General features: G+C 53.5%; 1 long non-coding RNA gene across 1 annotated transcript; it reads right to left on the minus strand.

Annotated features, from left to right (window-relative positions):
- Positions 1-480: 480 nt before the first annotated feature.
- LOC137215211 (uncharacterized) lies at positions 481-7,102 on the minus strand. Its single transcript, XR_010939214.1, has 2 exons — positions 6,885-7,102; positions 481-4,239 (listed from the first exon to the last, which is right to left on the minus strand). It is a non-coding gene; the product is annotated as an uncharacterized lncRNA (long non-coding RNA).
- Between the last annotated feature and the right edge of the window lie 4,941 nt (positions 7,103-12,043).

Here is a 12,043-nt window from a genome sequence, read left to right on the forward strand (position 1 = left end):
TCAGAATGGGGAATGCAGGATGACCAGTCACCCCAGGCCTGGAAGCAGGAAAGAATCAGAAATACTACCTGATGGGCTTCCCTGGTGGCGCAGTGGTTGAGAGTCCACCTGCCGATGCAGGGGACACGGGTTCGTGCCCTGGTCCGGGAAGATCCCACATGCCGCGGAGCGGCTGGGCCCCTGAGCCATGGCCGCTGAGCCTGCGCGTCCGGAGCCTCTGCTTCGCAACGGGAGAGGCCGCGGCAGTGAGAGGCCCGCGTACCGCAAAAAAAAAAACAACAAAAAGGAATACTACCTGATTAAACTGACATGTACACAGGGAAGGAATTTAGAATCCCATCGCAGGTGAGTTTAGCCAAGGCATGTCATTTGGACCTTCCACGTCCCCCCAATCAACCCCCCCGTAAGAGGCCAGCCCTTCATCTGCAGTGTTCCGACCAAATGAAATCTTGGCGGCTGGAAGGTCACACAACACCAATATTAACTTTCAAAATGTCTAAGTTGGTGGCTTAGGGGGAATCAGAAATCTCTCCGCTCTTTTTCTTCCCACTGTCCTTTCCAAGGGTGCTGCTTGCAGAGACCAGATGACCAAGGGCTGAGCAAACTTCCTGAGCCTTTATCAGGTGCTGTGCTGAGCCCTCGGCGTGCAAAGCCTTACCTAATAGAGGGGGTGCCGTTGCACGAGGAAACTGAGGCTTAGCAGAGCAATGGAACTTGCCTGACCAGTCCCGTGAACCTCCATGGTGTACTTCCGGTCGTCCTGCCACCCCTCTTCTTGTGCTTTATTTACCACTAAATACATCTTAGGATGTATTTTGCTTTCAGGAGGATGGCGGTGATCTGGAGATGCTCTAAGGAGAGTCCCAAGCACCTCCACCCTGGATTCCCACAGCTGCCACCTGCAGGTGCCGGCCACTGCACCGGGCTCCAGGCAAGTGACAGTGAGTACCTCCTCCAGACACAGAGAAGCAATCAGGAATTGCACGCGCGAGTGTAAAATTAACAACCGTGATAAGTAAGCCAAGGGCCCTAAGAGGCCAGAGAGCCGGTCGGAAGGAACACTCCAGTCCAGCTTTCCCAGAGTGAGAATTAACAAGGGAGGCGGAAGGAGCGGAACGTGCACGTGGACTGTCGGTGCCTCCCATGGGGGCTCCTGGGAAGCTGCAGGAGACTTAACAGCTGGAAGGTGACACCACCGCAGGAGTGTCTCCACTGTCCCACAGCAGACACACCACCACTGTCAGTTTCTGCTTGGTTTTCATATGATACCGTACTAGATTTCCAGGGGAAAACTTGCTTTGAAATATATATATATATATATGCATACTTATACACGTGTGTATATGTACACGTATGTGTCTATCTCAGGATTCCCTGATGCAAGTTAAACGAGCGGTAAAACGCCTTACTGGAAATCTCTCTAAAATCTTAGCTAAGAGCACCATCTAGTGGTGGAATGACAAAGGAGCTTTTTGTCCGAGGCAGGTTCAATCCGCTCACTCTGCCTTACTCTTTCCAGAGCTAACCAGTAATTTCTTAAAAGTGGTGTCATTTACGACCCCTTTGGGGAAGCCTCTTTCTCCTGTTTGGAGGCTCAGCGGCTCTGGTTCCAATCTCGAGAGAGAGAAGCCCGTCACAGGAAGATAGGCTGGAAGTTGGGCCAATGTAGATCTGCCTTGAAGCTTTTCCTGCACGTTCTCTGAACTCTGTTCTGTTACCTCCAAACCGTCAGTGATTTTTTCGGATTCTTGACGGAAAAACGTGGGCTGCAGAAAACGGGTAGGGGGTTGGGAAAATGGGTGAAGGTGGACAAAAGGTACAAACTCCCAGATATAAGGTGAGTAAGACCTGGGGGGTCCAATGGGCAGCATGGGAACCATAGTTAATAACACTGTACTGTGTATTTTGCTAGGAGATTAGATCTTAAAAGTTCTTATGACAAGAAAAAAATTGTAGGTATGTGAGGTCATGGATGAGAACCGAACTTTTTGTGGCAATCATATTGCAATATAAACAAATATCAAATCATTATGTCATACATCTGAAATTAACGCAAGGTTATATGTCAGTAAAACTGGGGGAAAGGAGATGGGAGGGGGATTTCATGGCAGCAGTATAAACCATGGGCTTGAGAGTCAGGCTGCCTGAGTTCCCACCTGGGCCCCGCTGCATACCAGCTGAAGGAACTTGGGCAAACCCTACCCCGCTCTGGGCCTCAGTTTCACTTTCTATAAAATGGGAATAATAGTACCTACTGCAAATGAACTGATATATGTAAAGCACTCAGATCAGTGTCTATTCCCCAAAAAAACAACTTGATAAACAGCAGCCCCGAGTAGTAGTAATAGTGTCTATAAAATGGCTGGAAAATGGAAGAAATTTACACCAAAGTGGTAACAGCAGGCAGTGCAGAGCTGCACTGGCTCTCATGCACGCAGAGGGGCTGGTGGCCCAGGCTCCAGAAGGAAGCTCTGGTGGGGTCAACCCAAGCCTTGACTTCCACATCTGCAAGACGGGGGGAAGTAATAGTACTTCTTTCTTACATTGTTTGAGGTTTAAGTGAGACACGGCACGTACAACCTCTCAGGCAGCGCCAGAGTAGAGAGTGAGCACCCTGCCCCCTTTGACTAGGTCGACCTGTGTCATCCTTCTGTCTCATTGGTGAAGAGGCAGAAAGTTGGGAAGTGGGTAAACAAGACAGTTCTTTGCATGTTGTTGCAATCACGGCCTTCTTACCGCTCAAGGTTTGTGGTTTTGAACCCTCCGAAGAATCCAAGGGTGACGGCCTGGAGTATGTATAGTCCTATGACGTCCTGGCTCTCCTTTTTTTCTTTTTTTTGCGGTACGTGGGCCTCTCACCGTCATGGCCTCTCCCGTCGTGGAGCACAGGCTCCGGACGCGCAGGCTCAGCGGCCATGGCTCACGGGCCCAGCCGCTCCACGGCACGTGGGATCTTCCCGGACCGGGGCACGAACCCGCGTCCCCTGCATCGGCAGGTGGATTCTCAACCACTGCGCCAACCAGGGAAGCCCCTGGCTCTCCTTTTGAACTCATTCTTTTTCCTGGAAAAAAAATGTACCTGATAAAACCTTCACTGGTGTGGAAGCTCCCCCCCTTCAGGTGGCTGAGCTGCTGTGTTTGTTCTCAGTCGTATGGAACAAACGTTTGTGTTCTTTTCACGTAGCAAGTGTCTTTTCTTCTTCTTGAAATTTGTTTTTAAAAGCCGTGCTTTCATGGTGCTCAGCTGTTATTTTTCTTCCTGTCTGCGTGCTTGAAAAGGTGGGACCGCCCTTAGCAGTCTCCGAAGTTAAGTTCTGTTTTCCGAGCAGGTGTGTGCCCCGCCATCACATTGACTGTTGAGCCCGGACCAGGACTCGAAGATGTTTTATGTCATTTCATTATTGCATCAGCCATGGCTAGACCCCGATCGGGGCTGGAGGAATAAGACAGGCAGTGAGTTCAGTGAGTGGTCAGCCCGGGCTCAGACGCACGGTGGGCCTTTAATCGCAGCTGCGATGCTATGGCCTCTCTCTCAGCCAACCAGGCCACCTGCCCTCCAGGACCAGACTGACGAGCATGTGTACTCTTCTGGCCAAAGTGGCTTTATTTTAGCTCTTTGTGGCTCCGGGCAGTTTCACTTCCCTCACTGGAAACCCCCCATCCTTGTGGAGGGCAGGACACGTGACTTCCCTGCACAGGCTTTTCGGCTCCCTTCAGATGCTCAGCGAGGTCGCCCGATTTTCTGAAGTTCCTATGGTGGACATGGTGATTGACTCTGTAACTCTGGGGAGAACCAATGCCTGGGGATTTCTGAGACATGGTAGAAGCAAAACTAGAGATCTTAGGGCTAGACTGTCCACGGGCGGCTCCATTAAGTTAAAACAAGAAAAATAGGAGTTTGCCTGGGTTTCGGGCTCCGGGCTTGTGACAGGCCGCTGTGAGGGTTTCGCCTTCCGCGGGCTTGGCTTTCTCCATGTGCTCAGAAAGCGGGCCCTGCTCCTTGACGACCCCGGAGGAGCGATACCGTAGTAGGAAACGGGGCTTGAGAGTTCAGGCCTGCCTGTCAGCGGATAAACACGTGTGGCCCCTGCACGCAAGGGACTGTCATTCAGCCATAAAAAGGGGGTGCCGACACACACCACGACGTGGATGAACAGTGAAAACCCTGTGCTCCGTGAAAGGGCTGGATGCGTGGTAGCGTTTGGTTCCATTTATACGAAATGTCCAGGAAAGGTGAGTCTGGAGAGACAGAAAGTACGTTAGTGGTTGCCGGGGCTGGGGGAGGGGGAGGGGGAGAGGGTGGCAGCAGGGACCAGGTTTGGGGTGATGAAATGTCTTGGAACTAGACAATGGTGAGGGTTGCACAGCAATGTGAATGCCCTATATGCCACCGAATTGTCCACTTTGGAATGGTTAGTGGTTAATTTTATATTATGTGAATTTTTACCTAAAAAAAGCATGCAGGCCTACAGTCAGAGGCCCTGGGTTCAAATCCCGCCTCTGCCTCTGTGGCTAGTGGGGCTCCGGGGAGGGACACCACTCAGCTTCTAGAGACTCAGTGGTAGGAGCAGGGTGAAGCCCCCATTCCTGACAGAGCTGCAGCCAGTGGGCTGGAGTGAGGGTACGGCCAGAAACTGGGCCAGTGGACTGGCTGGCTGGGTGCCCAGGTCCCACCCTCAACGTTCCCAGCAGAGGCTGAGCTGGACCATGTGTCAGAGGAGACACGGAGAGAACGGTGGTTGCAGCAGCCCACCCATGACCATCCCGTGACGAGTGGCAGTCCCTTGTCAGGGCCTGGTCACTCGTCCAGGTCCTACCCCCATAGGTATGGGTTTGGGACTCGGGGTCCTCCTGGGCTTTACTCCAGACACCTGGGTTGACCAGCCAGAGGACTGGTTGCTGGACTTTGGTCCGAGTCCGATTTCTTCACACGGATAAAATGCAATCAGCACTTCTGTTCTCATCGTGCACCTCCCTGCATGGGCTCGTTTGGGAAGCACTACTGCCCTATCCCACTGTTACCGGTTAAAGTGTGTCCCCCCAGAACAGAATGCTGCAGTCCTAACCCCAGAGCCTCAGAATGTGACCTCCTTTGGAAATAAAATGAGTTAAGATGAGGTCATCGTGGAGTGGGGTGGCCCCTAACCCGGGATGGCTGGTGCCCCCATAACAGCCATAGGAAGACAGACACCCAGGCCTGGTGGAAGGCAGAGGTTGGGCGGATGCGGCCAAAAGCCAAGGCCACCGATGACACCAGAGCTGGAAGAGGCAGGAAGGACCCTCCCCTGCAGGCTGCAGGGGGAGCTCGGCCCTGACGCCGGACTTCAGGCCTCCAGACTCTGGGAGGATAGACTTCAGATGTTTAAAGGCCCCAGTTTGTGGAACGCTGTCTTGGTGGCCCCAACCCGCTCTGTGAGATGTTACAAAAGGTGGAAATCTTTCCACGTGCGGGCCCCCCCTTGGACCTCACTGTTCCGTTACTCTGTGCCAGGTGCGGGGAGGTCCCGCCTGGCCAGTACGCGGCACCCCCCCGAGCTCTCCCTTAACACCTGCATCCCTGCGCCACCAGCACCGTAGAGAACGCGGCCTTTCCCGAGTGAGGTGAGGGGCGCGCAGGGCCAGCAGCAGCTGGGGAAACTGCCCTGGAGGACCAGCTTGTGGCTGGGAGGAGGGAGAGCAGATGGGATGCTGTCCTGCCGGGAGCCCCACGGGGGTCCCGCAGACGCTGATATGAGCCTGCAGGTCCTCAGGACCCAGGGTGCCCTCCCGCCTCAGAATGGCCACCTCCGGGAGGGACATGTGGAGGGAAGGGTGGGGGCATGAGGTGGCCTACAGTGCTCAGCCCGCTCCTGGGGTCCAGCTCGGGCGGGCACGGACTGGGTGAGGGGCTCCGGCATGATCTTTTCTGACCCCGTCCCCAATTCCATCCCGAGTGGACACAGTGACGGGAAGGTCTCAGCTGTCTCTGCCCCCCAGGCCCACGTGGCTGGACAGCTCCCTCAGGCCCCGGGATGAGGCCCTGCTCCCTGCGCCCAACCGCCGAGCAGTCCCTTTTGGGGGCATTACCTGTGTCACCCCAAAGCAGCCTGGGCTCCCATGCGGCCCATGGGGCTGCCCTGCTGGCCAAGGGTCTGAGAATCTGCCCCCGCTCAGCATACACCTCTGCTTTACCACATTTTGCCCCTTTAGTTTCCAGAAATGAGTGGGAAATGGAAAAACGAAAAGGCTAAGGCTATAAATGTAGCTCTCACGACTTAAAACGACCAAAGAAAGTCAGCGCTGCAGGTCGTGGGAGGTCTTTCTCCACGCGTTCCTGAGAGCTTCTCTGCCCCCGGCCTTCCCGGTCAGCCGAGGGCAGCTCTGTCCTCCAAGCGGTTTGCACCAAACCGTTTGGCTTTATCCCGACACCCCACTTTCTCTCGCACCCCCAGCCAGTATGGCTGGAAAGCACAGTGCAACTGTGTCCCACATCCAACACTTCTCACCACCGCTGCCGGCTGGGTTCCGCCTAGGGTTTGCCCGTCACCCCGCATCTCCCCAATTTGAGAATCTGAGTGAGACGTACCCCTGCCCTGCAGCTGTCCTCACACCCCTCGGAGCAAAGCTCCCACCTACATGTGAGCCCCAAGCCCACTCTGGCTGTGGCTCCTCTGATCAGGTCTCTGACCTCTTCTCCTGCCACTTTGCCCCTCGAGCACTTCATCCCAACCACGCAGGTCTCTCTGCCACTCCTGAACCTTCCAGAACCATCCCCACTGTCTGCACGGCCCACCTCCTCACCTCCTGCAAGTCTTTGCTCAGAGGTCGACTCCTCAGTGAGGCCCACCCTGACCGGTCACTTGGCTCTCTGCCCACACTTTGCTTTTTCCTGGAGCCCCGCTCACCTGTAGCTCATCTCCCACTTGCTCGCTACACCTGCCGTCTCGGGACCATCTCCCCTGCTGACGTAGACACCACGGGGCCCAGGGCCTGAGCTGCTTTGCTGTTTCGGTCACTGATTTTCCCCAGTTGTCTTGCACACTACCGGTACACGCTGGCAGGAGGTGTTCGATAAACAGTGATGTCAAATTGCAGTGAAGCTGTGTGTTTCGTTATGAAATTATGAAACAAACCAAAGACTGTGGCAAGTGGAGCCTGAGTGTCATGCCTGCTTTTGATGTCCACACCTTTGATTTGTGTTTATGTGTTCAGGGACCTAGCACACCCGTAGGGTGGCCCCCTCTGAATTTCCAGAATTCAGTAAAAAGGATCAGAAGATTTCACTTTGCTTAAAAATATTTTCCCTATTTCAATGCCAGTAAAGAAACAAAACAAAACAAACACAAAACCTCGCAAACTGACACAGGAAATTCTGACAGAGAATAATCTCGACATTGAAAAAATATACAGCTTTTATCTTCAATGCAGCGGTTAGTGAACGTATCTTAGGGATGGCGGAATCAGAGGATCTTTCTTTCCTGTTGACAGACACTTTAACATTTCCACAGACATGGGAGCCAGGCATTCCCACTGCTGAGCCTCCAAGGTGTGACCCAACCTGCGTGTTAGGAAACTTGGGGACGAGCTGCCTCTCACGTTGGACTTGGCCCTGACAGAGAGGAGGGCTGAGCCTGCATCCCACATGCCACGCTAAGCAGCGCCGGGGTCGAAGCAGCTCTTATCATTCTGTCGAGTCTGGAGGGACCTGTGCTCTTTGCCGTCAGTTTTCAGAGCTGCTCACCTGGGCTACTTTGTCCTTCCTCCCAGCTCCTGGCACAGAGGCTGATGGGAAACACCACGTACACCAGGGTAGGGATGGGAGGTCAGAGCTGCAGAGGCAGAGTTCAACTGTGTATTTCAGAAATGTCTGGGAGAGGACTTTGCTGGTGGTCCAGTGGTTAAGAGTCTGCCTTCCAATGCAAGGGAAGCGGGTTTGATCCCTGGTCAGGAAATTAAGATCCCACATGATGCAGAGCAACTAAGCCTGCGCGCTGCAGCTACTGAGCCTGCACGCCTCAACTAGAGAGAAGCCCACGCACCGCAACAAAGCCTGCGGGCCGCAGTGAAAGTATTTTATTTTGTTTTATTATTTTTTAATTAATTAATTTATTATTTTTGGCTGCCTTGGGTCTTCGTTGCTGCGCGCGGGCTTTCTCTAGTTGAGGTGAGCTGGGGCTTCTCTCCGTTGTGGTGCACGGGCTTCTCACTGCAGTGGCTTCGCTTGCTGTGGAGCACGGGCTCTGGGTGCGCAGGCTTCAGTAGCTGTGGCTCATTGGCTCTACAGCGCAGGCTCAGTAGTTGTGGTGCATGGGCTTAGCTGCTCCTCGGCATGTGGGATCTTCCCGGACCAGGGCTCAAACCCGTGTCCCCTGCATTGGCAGGAGGATTCTTAACCACTGCGCCACTAGGGAAGTCCCGAGCCACAGTGAAAGATCCCACATGCCGCAAGAAAGATCCCACGTGCCGCAACTAAGACCCAACGCAGCCAAGTAAGTAAGTAAGTAAATAAATAAATAAACAAATAAATAAATGTCTGGGAGGACATTGTTAACTCTTTATTAACCACCTCCTGTCGCGAGGGCCGTACACTGTGGCTGCTCCTTGCTTCTCCGTGGTGAATCGTGCCCGCCCCACGCCTGCCCCACGCCTGCCCCACGCAGATCCACACCTGCTGCACTTTGCTTCTTTCTCTGGACTTCTCAAATTATAGGCATCAGGTTCTCTGATCGGAGGTGAATTTCGGATCATGTTACGTGAAGCATCTAATACCTTAGCTTTCTTCCATCTACTCAGCTAACACGTCATGATCGCTAACTTTGGAAGAACAAAACGTCTGAGGACCCGTGGCCTGTGGGTGACCTGTAAGCGCCTGAGAACATGGGATACGTCTGAAAACACACACGGGCAGGATGGGCACAGCACAGAGGGCTGGGTGGTAGGAGGAAGGTATCACAGGAGTGGAGGCTTTGGGCTGAGCCTGGATGATGGAAAGAAGTTTAGGAGCAGAGCTGGAGGGGGAAGGGCATTCCCAGGAGGGGCCGGCATGTCAAGGGTACGGAGGCAGCGCACACAGCAGACGGAGGACGGCCAGTAGCACCCGGCTTCAGGAGCTGGAACACCGCGGGCAGTTTCCACCGAAAGGATATTTATTCAGTGCTGTGAGCCAGCAAATAGGTGAGGACACCACCCCTGGGGGGAAACCAGTGGTGAACGAGGTAACAGCACGATGTCAGCAGTGGGTGCCCAGACCCAGACCCGGTGGGGTCAGAGGCTGTGCCCCCGGCAGAGGCTGTCGGCGGTGGGGGATGGGTGGTGCCCGTGCCGATAGACAGGGCACAGCAACCCAAGCCGGGGTGGGGACCTGAGTGCAGAGTTCCACGAGAAGAGAGCTTGGGGGTCCAGATCACACAGGAAGAAGCCGGTGCTTAATTCCATGTTTAGTGGAAGGCTCGGTCTTGCACAGGGAAGCAGAATGGTCAGGTTGACATTCCCCGCCCAAATCTCTGCACGGCTAAGAGAAGAATGCATTAGGTGGGGACGGGGACAGGCTGAAAGGAAGTGGTGAAACCACAGGGCTGGCGATACCATTCTGGCTGGAGCTGGGGGCGAGCTGGGGGCAGTGAGAACGCGGAGAATGGAAGGTGGGCGTGTGGCACGGAGGGGTACCACCAACGGGACGCACTGAGCCCTCGCACGCGGCAGTAAGGGGCATGGAGCACCGGGGGACTCCCTGAGGCTGGCCTTAGCTCTGAGGAGGCCTCTGGGCAGGAGGGACAAGCCCTTTAGAATGAGGAACCCTGCTATTGCTGGGGTACAGCTGTGCACCAGGCGCAGTCTGGGGGCTCCCAGGGAGCGGGTGTCCCGGGAGAGGAGGAGGGAACAGATGTTAGGCAGATGGGAGAGTGGGGTGTCCAGGCCTCCAGGGATGGCCGTGGGGAATGCCGGCGTGGGAAGGGGCCGGATTCCTGGTTGGCACAGAACAGACAACGGAGAGTGTGTGGGCAGGCGTCCACATCTGTACTTCTGCAAAACGAGAAAATAACATAAAAGCAAAGGGAGGAAGCTTTGAAGTTTAAAGGCCGGCCAGGAATTGCACAGCGCACTCCTCAACTGCAGTCACAGGGACAGGTCCCGCAGACCCAACGGCCCTCAGGATGGGGAGAGGCAGCGCCTGTGTTTGTTTTCTGTACCGTGGCTTTGAGGGCTGAGATCAACGTCTTTCCTCTCCGTGTGTTTATGGTTTCTCTGCCCAGGCTCCGCGTGGTGCCCGGGAGAATCTCGGTGTCCCAGGGCCAACGCCAGATATTAAAAATAACGTACAAAGCAGAACATTACCGCGCGACAAAGACTTCTGTGCACACAGAGGAAGGCCCTCCATCACCGTGAGAGAGGAGACGGAATCACCCGCTTGCTCTTGGGGCTCTTTGTGGGACAGGATGTCACCGTGGGGCGGGTGGGGTCCGGCTCAGGGCCCTGCGGTCCTTTCCCCTCCTGCAAGGCCCCTCTGGACACGGGCCTTTCTCTGTCCCGAAGTCCCTGTGGAAATGGACGGCCTGTGCACAGTTGACACATGGCTGCTCTCTCCCTCTCCCCCAAGTCCCAACCCGGAGACGCCCCTCCAAATATCAATACTGTCCTTCCTTCCATAGCAGGGAACACCACCCTCAGAAGCTGCAGGACATCTGAGCAGGTGCCTTTGGGGCAGAGTTTCCATCAAAGTAAAACTGCAGGTCCTTATACTGTAAGATTTCTCACTCAAGTGTAAACTTCAGGACTTTGGGTTTTCGCCCCGAGGCTACAACTTGTCTTCAACTGCACACATCACAGAGGAAGGAGCAAAGGCTGCACGGCCCCAGAGGATGGCCTGCAATCCAGGTGGGCTTCCTGCTTGCTCTGCCTTTCCTGCTCCCCACCTCTCCAGCGAGCTCGGTTTCCCCCATTAAAACCTGGGGGTGACCCCACAGAGCTTTCACAGAGCTTGTTACAACAAATGTAAATGGGGTGTCTGGGGCCTCATCCCCACCCACACAATCCAGTCGCCGGGGAGCTTTTTAAAAACACCATTCTGGGCTTCCCTGGTGGCGCAGTGGTTGAGAGTCCGCCTGCCGATGCAGGAGACACGGGTTCGTGCCCCGGTCCGAGAAGATCCCACATGTTGCGGAGCGACTGGGCCCGTGAGCCATGGCCGCTGAGCCTGCGCATCTGGAGCCTGTGCTCCGCAACGGGAGAGGCCACAGCAGTGAGAGGCCCGCGTACCGCAAAAAAAAAAAAAAAAAAAAAAAATCCTCAACAAAATACTAGCAAACAGAATCCAACAACACATTAAAAGGATCATACACCATGATCAAGTGGAAATTATCCCAGGGATGCAAGGATTCTTCAATATACGCAAATCAATCAATGTGATACACCATATTAACAAATTGAAGAAGAAAAACCACACGATCATCTCAATAGATGCAGAAAAAGCTTTTGACAAAATTTAATACCCATTCATGATAAAAACTCTCCAGAAAGTGGGCATAGAGGGAACCTACCTCAACATAATAAAGGCCATATATGACAAACCCACAGCAAACATCATTCTCAATGGTGAAAAGCTGAAAGCATTTCCTCTAAGATCAGGAACGAGACAAGGATGTCCACTCTCACCACTACTATTCAACATAGTTTTGGAAGTCCTAGCCACAGCAATCAGAGAAGAAAAAGATATAAGAGGAATACAAATTGGAAAAGAAGAAGTAAAACTGTCACTGTTTGCAGATGACATGATACTATACATAGAGAATCCTAAAGATGCCACCAGAAAACTACTACAGCTAATCAATGAATCTGGTAAAGTTGCAGGATACAAAATTAATGCACAGAAATCTCTTGCATTCCTGTACACTAACAATGAAAGATCAGAAAGAGAAATTAAGGAAACAATCCCATTCACCATTGCAACAAAAAGAATAAAATACCTAGGAATAAACCTACCTAAGGAGGTAAAAGACCCATACTCAGAAAACTATAAGACACTGATGAAAGAAATCAAAGATGACACAAACAGATGGAGAGATAT

Source organism: Pseudorca crassidens, chromosome 20 (assembly GCF_039906515.1).
Source record: "Pseudorca crassidens isolate mPseCra1 chromosome 20, mPseCra1.hap1, whole genome shotgun sequence".
NCBI lineage: Eukaryota > Metazoa > Chordata > Mammalia > Artiodactyla > Delphinidae > Pseudorca > Pseudorca crassidens.